At 44.3% G+C, this 11607-nt stretch overlaps 1 non-coding gene across 1 annotated transcript; it reads right to left on the bottom strand.

Annotated features, from left to right (window-relative positions):
* Positions 1 to 548: 548 nt before the first annotated feature.
* On the bottom strand, positions 549 to 620 carry TRNAQ-UUG. The gene has a single exon. It is a non-coding gene; the product is annotated as a tRNA-Gln (tRNA).
* Between the last annotated feature and the right edge of the window lie 10987 nt (positions 621 to 11607).

Here is an 11607-nt window from a genome sequence, read left to right as displayed (position 1 = left end):
GACACAGACAACCTCACTGCCTGAGCCCGCGACCACCAACACGAACACACTAGGACCTCTGACCCCCAACCACACACCCCCTGGAACCTCTGCCTCGTCACGGCTCGCGACCAATGGCAGGCCCGCGGGCGCCGCTTCCCCGCCCCTTGGCCCCGTCGGTCCACTTCATTGGCGACCCATAGAGCAGTCACGCGGCTCCCTTCGCACAGCAGCCAATAGGAGAAGGACTCCCGGCGGCTTTAGGGTCCTGCACGCCGCAGCTGTGCCCCGCCCGAAGCCGCATCCTCGGGATCCTTCGGGTTCTTTCGGATGTTTCTCTCCAGGGTAAAATCACGTACAAGCTCCCATCAACACGTTTATTTTTCCGCCCGACTCGGGCGCGTGCGTACTGAGACCCCCGGACTGGCCCTGAAAGGAAAGAATGTGGAGCATGAGGGAGGGACCGTAAACCGCGGTCCGGCAGCTCGGCGGGGCTACGGCATAGCCCGAGGTGGCCGCTGCAGCCGGCGGCCCCCAAAACAAGAATTGTGGTACCAAAAGGCTCGGAGAGGTCCCACCGAGATTTGAACTCGGATCGCTGGATTCAAAGTCCAGAGTGCTAACCATTACACCATGGGACCTGCTGGCTGCTTTAGGCGGCCGGGAGTTTTCTCAAGGCACGTGGCGCGCGGGCAGCCTTTCCAAAGTGGTGGCAGCGCCCAGTGTGCCCGGCTGGGCCCTGGGCCTTGGCCCCTGCCGCCGGAAGCGGAGCGGTGAGGATTTCCGCGTCCCTCGCGTTCCAAACGTTCCCTCCGGGGGTGTCACCTCTTCCCGCCGCTTTTCCTGCGCTCCTCCAGGGGCCGTACACGCGCCCCGGAAGTCGGGAGGGCGACGCGCTGGCGGGACTGCGGATGCTGGTCTGCACTGGGGCCCGGAGAAAGCCACCCCACCGCCAACCCCAGCCCCCGGGAAGGAAGCTCCGCGCACGCAGCCTGGGCTTCCTACCTGTTCACTTATTTATTTACAGGGGGAGCGCCGTGCGAAGGGTGCTTTGGCCAAGCTGGGAGGGCAGCGGACTGGCACATGGGGGACTGCGGTTCAAAACCCCGGACGCCCCTGGGACGCGCGGACGGAGACCTAAAAGGGCGCCCCACCGGACTGCGTCGGTGTAAATCCTGTCTTTGGCCAAGCTGGGAGGGCAGCGGACTGGCACATGGGGGACTGCGGTTCAAAACCCCGGACGCCTCTGGGACGCGCGGACGGAGACCTAAAAGGGCGCCCCACCGGACTGCGTCGGTGTAAATCCTGGCGCTGTCGTGGCTAGAGCGAAAGAAGTTCGCACTTGACGTTTCACCCCCACTTCCGTGTGTGCTCACTTGATGGGCGATTACCTTTAACTGGGATTATTTTAGACCCGTTAAAAAGACACTCTCACTAAAGCCTGCTAAAGTCAGTCTGGCAACAGACGGCATTTTACATGCCACTTTGACTCAGCGACTTCACCTTTGAGACTTTATCCTAAGAGAACTGAGACAAGTGTCAAGATGTATGTTCAAGGATGTTTTCCGCTGTGTTGTTTAAAATAATAAGGAATACAAAATAATGTCCAGCAAGCGAAAATTGGTTAAATAATAATATCTATATAATAAGTACTATGCTAGAATTTAGGGAATAACTTATTGTACTGACATGAAAAGATATACAGGCCTAAACAAAACAAAACAAAACAAAACAAAACTCTACTTGCCAGTTAGTACGTATAATAAAATCCCGGTTACATACAAACAGAAAAGCCATACACGTGTAATGAATATTTGTCATTTATTTGCCGTATGACATCTGAATCCTTTTCTTAAGGGATCCAACATTGTGTGAGTTTGGGTGACAGCAGACCTATGCCCTAAGGTAGATATACAGGGGTACTTCAAAAGTTCATGGAAAGATTTATGTTATCTTTAATTCCATTTTTCCACAAGCTTTTTGACGTACTTTCATACTGTACTCTCCCGGCTTCTAGCAGCCAGAGTGAAAGTGCATGTCGTTAGCTTGGCCAATTGGATTTAGAATCCAGACACTGATGCCCAGAAGCAGGGGCGTTTTAGAACTTGTCTGCTGCTGGTGGTTGTGACACCCAATGTCCCAGGGACAGTGACGTCAGCCATGCCATGTCCACTGGCAGCAGAAGAGACATCCTAACCAGACTGCCCAGGATCCTGACCTGAGCCAGGTTCCTGGCTGCCTACTTTTCCCTAGTTTTTGCCCATTTTCCTGCGTTTGCTTTTTCAGCCTCCCTCTGGTGCTATGAGCTATCTGACATCCTTCCAATAAATTCCTTTCTGCTTAATGTACTGAGTCCTTTTCTGTTGCATGCAGTCAACAACCTGGTTAGCCCAAATCTGGCAACCTCTGTTGATGAGTTATCTCTGGGGAGTAAATCTATAACTGCCTTTCTGTTTTTCTGTATTGTTTGAAAAAATTTATATAATTCTTGTATATTGTCAGAAGAAGCATTAAAGATTTTTTCATATTGAGGAACAAGCCAGTCTCCCTTTGAGCTCCCATGGTAGGTTAAGGGTGTCCTATTAAGGCTGGAGTCAAATGACTTTAGCATCTCTAGACTCAGCTTTCCTGTTTGTTTCTTCCTTTCTTACAAGGGCTCTGTTAGTACCAGTGAGAGGGCATTGAAATGAGTTTCTCAACAGCTACAGTAAAAATCCTAAAGGGTGATGATTATATCCTCTGACAATGTACAGGTGATATTCCTTCTGGCCAGTATGAGAGTAGAGGTGACTTCACCCTCCGACCCCCACTTCTCCCTACTCCCACTCCCTAGTTCTTCCTTTGCAGTTCCCTTCACCTTTTCTTATCTTGGGGAAAAAAAAAAAAAACCTTACCAGCTCAAATGAGATGCCACTCACACATTCCTCAGGTGGCATTAAAGAATTATCTTCCTTAGAACTTTTGTCATTACCTGCCAGAACTATAAGTCATTGTGTTCAGGGGCTCAGTCGCTCCCATGCCTTCTCCCTCCTGCACTTGGTTGGGCTGTGAATTCCCTTAGGGTCTGTCCAGGACTTGCTTATCTTTGATTATGGCTAGCGCCTTACCAAACTCAGACAGTTATTGATTCACCCCTTGGAGGGCACAGGAAACCGCAGGAGAAAGAAACAATGTTCCATTTTTGTGTTCAGAGATCCTTTTACATCACTTTTACTAATTTTTTAATGATATAATATGGAGAAAAGGAAGACAGGATGTAATCTTCCTTCCCCAGCCTAATCAGTTTCTTTTGACATAAATCCACAGTGCGTGGCATCCTAAAGATGGCATCCTGTGACATCTTTGAGAGGAGAATCTTTCACCTCCACAAGGAGGCTCCTGAAGCCTGGGGGAGTCCCAGGCTCTGCCAGAGGTGGGGTCAGCAGGCCTTCAGCCCTGGCACTGAGACTGAGGGCTGAACTGGTAACGAGGCCAGGGGTTAGGAAGAGGGGGCTGAAAGCCAAGATTAGGAACTTTCTTTAAAATAATCTCCCAAGTTTCTTAAATGCCCGTGGAATAATAGGTACAATAATGCTTTGAGCCTTGAAAATGCAAAGTATTCATATTCGCCATCAAGGCCATGTTCAGTCGGTTTCCTTTGTCCATTCTGAGTCTGCTCACAATTGGCTGGGATATAATCTGTCTCTTTCTGTGTCTTTACCAGGCAGGTTAGATGACATGCACCACAAATCCCCTACTATACCTTGAGAGGCCTGCCTGAGCCAGACAAGCCACCAGCGCCTCTTCATGCAGGGTGACAATGGACACCCCAGTCTCTGGGCTTGCCCCACCCAACCCCTATTGCCCAGCCCCCTGCTCTGGCCTTGGCATTCCTGAACATCATAGAAAATTTATTCATACACAGATGAATAAAACATCCTGACTACCACTTTCTGTCCTCAGAGACAACTTCTGACACTCTCCTAGAGGAATTTTATTATTATGCACCTTGTTTTATTTAGCACCATATGTCGAGATTGTTCCATAACAGTACATATAAAATATAACTCATTCTTCTTATTTATTTTTTATTTTTCATTTTTTGGCTCTGGCTGGTACCAGGATTGAACCCTTGGTGTTATCAGCACCATGCTCTAACCAGCTGAGCTAATCAGCCAGTCTCATTATTTTTAAATGGTATTTTATTAAGCTATTATTTACATAAACTAAAATGCACAAATTTAACTGGAGAAATCAATGGCTTTTTTATTTTACATCACGCCAGAAAGTTCCCTGTGCCCTCTTCCAGTCATTACCTCCTAACCCCCTGGAATCACTATAGTGGTTTCTAGAGCCATAAATTACTCTTGCCTGTTCTTAGGCTTTACACACACACACACACACACACACAGGGTACTCCAAAAAGTTTGTAGAGGCTGGCCAGTTAGCTCATTTGGTTAGAGCACAGCCTTGTACTACCAAGGTCAAGGGTTTGGATCCGCATACCGGCCAGGCACAATTAAAAAAAAACAAAACCCTATGGAAAATAGAATTAGAAGATAATGTCTCTCCATGAACTTCTTAAAGACCCCTCATATATTAAATTCACTTATGTCATACAGTATCTTTTGCTCAATTAATATTTTTAAGATTTGGCCGGCCCGGTGGCGCACTGCTACAGTGCACCGCTTGGGAAGCGCAGCGGCGCTCCCTCCGAGGGTTCGGATCCCACATACAGACCGGTTCCCGCTCACTGGCTGAGCGAGGTGCGGGAGCAACACCGAGGGCTGCAATCCCGTTGCCGGTCCCCGGTCCGGTACGGGCGTGACACTGAGGGTTGCGATCTGTTGCCGGACACGAAAAAAAGACAAAAAGGAAAAAAAAAATTTTTCAGATTCGTCCATGTTGTACATTCTTTTATTGCTGAGTAATACAGGTATTCCATTATATGGATATACCACAATTTGTTGGTCCATTCTGCAGTTGATGAACATTTGCGTTGTTCCCAGTTTGGGGCTAATAAAGCTTCTATGACCACTCTTGTACAAGCTTTTTTTGGTCTTGGGTGTATACCTAGGAATGGAATTGCTGGGTTATAGGCTACATGTATACTTAAATTTATTAGGAACTGTCAGTTTTCCAAAGAGGTTGTACTATTTTATACTCCCACAAGCAGGGTATAAAAGAGATCCAGTTGCTCTACATCTTTGTTAATAGATGGCACTGTTCGTCTTCTAAATTTTAGCCATGCTGGTGGGTGTGTAGTGATTTCTTATTACAGTTTTAATTTGTATTTCCCTGATGGCTAATGATGAACATCTTTTTTTTGAACATCTTTTTTTTTTTTTTTACATGCTTACTAGTCATTTGGATATCTTCTTTTCTAAGTGCTTGTTCAAGTATTTTGCCCGTTTAAAAAATGCTTTTCTTATTAACTTATAGGAATTCTTTATATATCCTGATATGGATCCTTTGTCAAATATATGTATGGTGATCATTTTCTCCAAGTCTGTGGCTTGTCTTTTCACTTTCTTAATAGTGTCTTTTGATTAGCAGGAGGTTTTAATTCTGATCAAGGCAAATATATATATATATATTTTTTTTTTTTTTTTCTTTACGATGAATGCCTTTTGTGTTCTTTGCATGTGGACAGCTGGGATCTTTGCAAGCACAATGGGACAGGAGGGAGACATATGCAATTATACAGACTACTCAATTACATAATGAAAACCTTGATAATCTCTTGGTAAAATTTAAAGATGAGGGATTTATTTATTTTTAAAAGATGACCAGTAAGGGGATCTTAACCCTTGACTTGGTGTTGTCAGCAACCTTGATAATCTCTTGGTAAAATTTAAAGATGAGGGATTTATTTATTTTTAAAAGATGACCGGTAAGGGGATCTTAACCCTTGACTTGGTGTTGTCAGCACCACGCTCAGCCAGTGAGCTAACCGGCCATCCCTATATGGGATCCGAACCCGTGGCCTTGGTGTTATCAGCACCACACTCTCCCAAGTGAGCCACAGGCCGGCCCTAAAGATGAGGGATTTCAATTTTCTATGGGAGACTTGTTTGAAGCTGGAGCAGGAAAGGTGAAGACCACAGAGGAGGCTGGAGCATCCAGGCAAAGGATTAAGAAGAGCTGTATGTAAACTTGAATCCTCTGTCAAGGTCATTAGACAGAGGTAGGGTTGAGAGGAAAAGTTAGGGTGGAGTGCAGGGACCTCTTGGAAGGTTAGTGATCCTGAAATTGTTGCTGGTTGTCTGGAATATAGACTATGTGTCCATCAAGACTGTAGAATTATGACAAATGGTATGAAACAATCAGAATGTTGGCATGTGTTAGTGATTTCATGCAATGTTCAGGATGATCCTCTAAGACATCATTTAGGCTGAAGGCACCCTGTTTTAAGTTTTCAGTTTTGCTAAGAGTGGCTTGCAATCCAAGTTTACTGGAAGTCCTATAACTTGGAGTCTTGTAGGACTGGAGAAGCTGAATTCTCCACCCCAAGAGAAAGCACCAGCAGAGACAGGAGATTCAGCAGGAGACTAATTTGGGCAAGAGACCAGCCTGCTGCATTACAATGCTTTAAACATTTTCTGCCTGCAAAGAGGAAGGACTGGACAAAGAGCAGATTGTAGATGATCCCTCCATACCTTAGGCTACTATTTTGAATAGCCTTAGAGACTATTTAACTGAGTATCAGAGGCTAGAAGCCTGTGGTTAAATAAATGGATTTCAGAGTCTCAAAGACAATGTCTAGACAAGATGTCTGGAATTGCCTGGAAAAGACAGGAAACCTGTAAGCTTTAAGGAATTGCCAGAGGTTTGATTGGCAATTCGGTTTCCTTAAAAATCTAACTAGTGAGTTTACTAAAACAGCTACTGAGTTTTTACTCTTGTGGCCGTCCCCAGGCCTCTGAACACTACTACCAGGAAGTGGGCAGTTAGAGCTGTGTAGGCTTCAGAAAAGTCAATCTGCCCTATGCCCACCAGATGGGGATCTGGAAGGTAAAGGACAAGGGAGGACGTTTTGGAGAAGAGAACCTAGAGCTGCCGGGTGGACTAGGTACCACCTCCACTGCCAAGGCTCAGGATCCCTGCCATTCCTGCTGACTACAGGTCACCTGCAGTCTGCCCCACCTCTGGGCTTCAAGCTACCTGAGACAGTTTAAGTCAGTTTGGATCAAGTTTCTGGTACTTACAGGCAAAAGCATTCTCAAAGGTACAGTTTTCGGCATGGCATTATATATTTCTGGTCTATAAAAAATGGTTGAGAAAGGACCTTCCTAAGTGTGGAGGTGGGAGTATCCAGCAGCAAGCTGACCCTAGTCTCAATTTCCACTACAACCCCAGGAAATGGGCATGTCCATGCAAGCGAGAAAAAGACCACTAGCCCAGCAGCCAATAAGATTCCTCCTTTCTGAAAGTCACGGTAGCATTTTTTTCTTTGCTGGATAGGCGGTGGGGAATAAGAAAAGAGCAAACAGAGAGGGCAGGCTTGTCCTCTCCTTGGAGGCCCACACAATTATTTGGATATTTGTACCCAATTTGTTCTGGAATTTGGAGTTTAGCAGAAAGTATCAGGGAGCATTTACTGTCCTGGAAGGATACTTTGGTCATGGGTTTGGTCCAAGCTGCCTGGTTGAGTCTGAAATTAAAGGCTGGAGAAAGGTCTGTGTGACTATCACTGTCTGTGACCTGATTTCTGTTTCCAAACCACCCGAGGAGAAAACCTTTTACTGATGCCTATCTGTTTTGAAAACAGGCAGATGTACAGAATGGTTGTATTATTTAGGACACTTTGGTTATGATTAACAGGAACTGACTCAAATGAGGTCAAGCAAAAAGGGAGAATGAGGAGGGGATGGTGTTTCACAAAACCCTAGGACAGGACTGTGGCCACACCTCAGGAAAGAAACAGAAGGCTGCCAGGAGTCTTGTTTCAGTTTCTCTTTGTGCACAGGCTAAGCTTTTTTCTAGGTGCAGAGTGGGCTTCTCTCCGGATGGTGTTTCACAAAACCCTAGGACAGGACTGTGGCCACACCTCAGGAAAGAAACAGAAGGCTGCCAGGAGTCTCGTTTCAGTTTCTCTTTGTGCACAGGCTAAGCTTTTTTCTAGGTGCAGAGTGGGCTTCTCTCCTCCCAGTTCACACAGTGGCAAGGGGCAGCTCTGCATCTGAGTGTGATGTTTCAAGTTCAGCCAGCCACAGGGCCTGATTTTGATGTTTTTCAGACTCAATTCAAATTCCAAGAGAGACAATCTGATTGGCTCTCGGGTCAGGAGTCCGCCTCTCTTGGTCTAATACATTTTAACTAGGGAGTGGGGTCGCACACTCTATGGCAGCTGATCGGCTCCTGGAGAAGGGGTTTTTGGCTCACAGTAGAGGTAAACAGTCTACCAGACTATTACTCCCTGCTGGAGTAGATGGTTCCAGATCTTGGGATAAAGAGAATGTGCCTAGAACATGCTACGGCATGTCAAAATGGTCCCTAATGGGGGATGTTGGGGAATGCCATAACTGCCATGAAAGTGTACACCTCTACCCCCCTAAGTCGAGTATGTGAATAATAAGGAAGACAGACATTTTTGTACAGCCAGGTCTGGGCACAAGAGTACAAACCCTTAAGTCTAATGTTTAATGCTATAAAAAATGAAGCTAGCAAACTGTTACAATGAATGTTCTATCTTCTTACCTTGACAAATATAACTTTATAATGGCAGAATCGAATACACTATAAAGCTGTGGGTTTTGTACAACTCAGAGTAGGCAACATATCAAAGCAATGGAGTTGAACTATTGTCGTACACATCTGGTATTTAGTGGATTGGTTGCTGATGTTTGGGTGAGCAAGAACAAAGACATATGCATAATTTGTAAATGGTCATATATTGATCCCATACAATTTAATTTTCTTGCATTCATTTTAGAAGCAAAATCACCAATTATGTTTTTATAATCAAGATTTTTTACATCATTTTTATTCCAAAAAACAGTTTTTATCTAAAGCAGCAAACTACAGCCCATGGGTTGAATACAGCCTGTGGCTTGTTTTTGAATGGGTCCATGAGCTCAGAATGGTTTTTACGGTTTTGAAGGGTTACATATTTAAAAAGAAGAACGTGTGACAGAAAACTTATGTGGCCCACAAATACTAAAATATTTATTATCGGGCTGGCTGGTTAGCTCAGTTGATCAGAGAACAGTGTTATACAAGGGTTTGGATCCATGTACTGGCTAGGTACGAAGAAAAATTTTAAAAAATATTGATTATTTGGTCTTTTACAAAAAAAGGTTGTGACCCTTATCTAAAGCAATGCTACTCAAAGTGTGCTCTGAGGCCTGGTCTGTGAGCATTTTGTCACTAAGCTGCCACAAGATAAGGAGCTTGTGCCAGAATCAAAATCAACTACATCCCTAAGCACACTGTTCTGGTTAAGCTGACATTTTTTTCATGGCAAGACTTTCTTGATGAAGGAAGCCATATATTCATTTGCTTTCTAACACATGCTTCTTATCTTCTTGTGGACCAGCATGGAGTAGTAGTAAACTAAAGAATAAAAAAATAAAGTGTAACTGTGTTCAAAGTGTATAAAATTTACTTCAAGGGTAAACTGAGGCAAATGTAAGAAATTTTTAAATTAGAATTAGTGTTCATGTCTTAGATATTATTTTTCTTCTAGAATATTCAAAATTGTCTATTAGATTCAAAAGACAAAATTAAAATTACAATGAATAAATATCACATTTAAAAATCAAAATTATTTCAATAGTTATTCTACATCTAGTTTGCAAACAATTTAAGTCATTAAATATTTTTATGAAAATAAAATTATTGGCCGGCCCGGTGGCGCACTGCTACAGTGCGCCGCTTGGGAGCGCGGCGGAGAAAAGAAAAGAAAATTATTGCGGATAGAGTACAGCCTTATAACACCAAGATCACCAGTTCGGATCCCCATACTGGCCAGCTGCCAAAAAAAAAACCAACAACCAAAAAGAAATAAATAAATTAAATTATTGCAATTTCAGCATTCAACCACCACCTAAAGGCAAATGTAAAGAACTGGTATTACACTTCATGCATAATATGTCTAAATCTGCATATATAACAATTACAGAGTAATACAAATTGTTTACTATTTTTAAATGTCCTTAAGCCACCATGTGCAATTGTTGTGAATACCATGCTCATTCTCTAGTACTTCTGGAACCATGAATTGAAATTTTTAAAAAAGCCAAAAACCCCACAAACACTAAGTATGATCCAAGACTCTATTGCTATTTATACTGTCTGAGAGGAAGAATTTGACAAACTAAAAAATTTGTCTTTTTCTGTTACCTAAGCTCATTACAGCTCAAATCCTACCAAACTGTCCACACACTTTCATTGCATTTGGATGCAACCATCTTTGTTTTGAGGACATAAGGCAAGAGATGTGGAGAAGCATCTCCCTGAGACCTGAATAGTGTTAGTCCCCAGAGTGATGTTTAGGGTTACCAGTGATGCTGCACTGCACAGCTCGGAGCACAGAGATGCCCAGCTGTGCATCAGTAAATACATGTTTGTGCTCTGCAGGGTATTCTAGAGCACAGGATCCAGGTAGGGGCTCTTCTTGTTTGGGTCTAAGGGCAGTACTGAATGGGATGATCCTATATAGCTATGTTATTGTACATAAAAATTCATGTACTATTGTGTAAAATGACACTGCATGTTAGTTAAAGCTATAAAAACTTTGTGACATATACAATGGAATTCTCTTTCAGGAAAATAAAAAAAATAATTGCCAGTCTGTATCCATATCTAAGAAATGCTGAATTAAACAAAGTTAAATGGGGGCCAGCCCGGTGGCGCACTGCTACAGTGCGCCGCTTGGGAGCACAGCGGCGCTCCCGCCGAGGGTTCGGATCCCACATACAGACTGGCCGCTCACTGGCTGAGCGAGGTGCGGGCGCAACACCGAGGGTTGTGATACCTTTGCCGGTCCCGGTCCGGTACAGGCGCGACACTGAGGGTTGCGATCCGTTGCCGGTCACGAAAAAAGTCAAAAAGGACAAAAAAAAAAAAAAGTTAAATGGATTGCTTTACCACAGGACTCCTCAGAGCCTTTAATATCCTAATGTGAACAGTGACTTTCCACGAGGGAGATACAGCATGCAGTATTTTTCAAAATTATTTGACCCCCAAAACATGTTTCATGAATTTTTATTAATATCTCACAGAACATATTTTTAGGGATCCTGAACCACCCTAGGCCTTCTTCAGTAGGAAAGAGTCTCCAGGTGAGTAAAAACCATAAAGGCAGAGCTAGAGCAGTTGTAGAACCTGCTGACTCCCAAGATAACAGAAAGAAGCTTCCTCAGTAACAAGTGATAGATCCACTGTGTAAATGACATGGCTTTTGAGTGGTCAGCACCGGTCCCAAGTCCCTGGAATTTGGTAGCTTGTCACTACACCAGCAGTGTCCATTCATCGTGACACCTTAGCATGGGCTCCAAGTTCAATCCCTGGCATTTTGGAACGTGTCTTTGTGGAAGTGAGTCTGATGCCAGGGCAACCTCTGTCCTGGTAGACAGTGGTTTGGCCCCCAATGGCCTCCTTCCTCTGCATGCCTGAATCCCATCTTTCAGCTCCAGATGAGCTCAC

The sequence above is a fragment of the Galeopterus variegatus genome, unplaced genomic scaffold, assembly GCF_000696425.1.
Source record: "Galeopterus variegatus unplaced genomic scaffold, G_variegatus-3.0.2 Scaffold1672, whole genome shotgun sequence".
NCBI lineage: Eukaryota > Metazoa > Chordata > Mammalia > Dermoptera > Cynocephalidae > Galeopterus > Galeopterus variegatus.
This window is presented reverse-complemented; position numbering and strand designations above follow the sequence as displayed.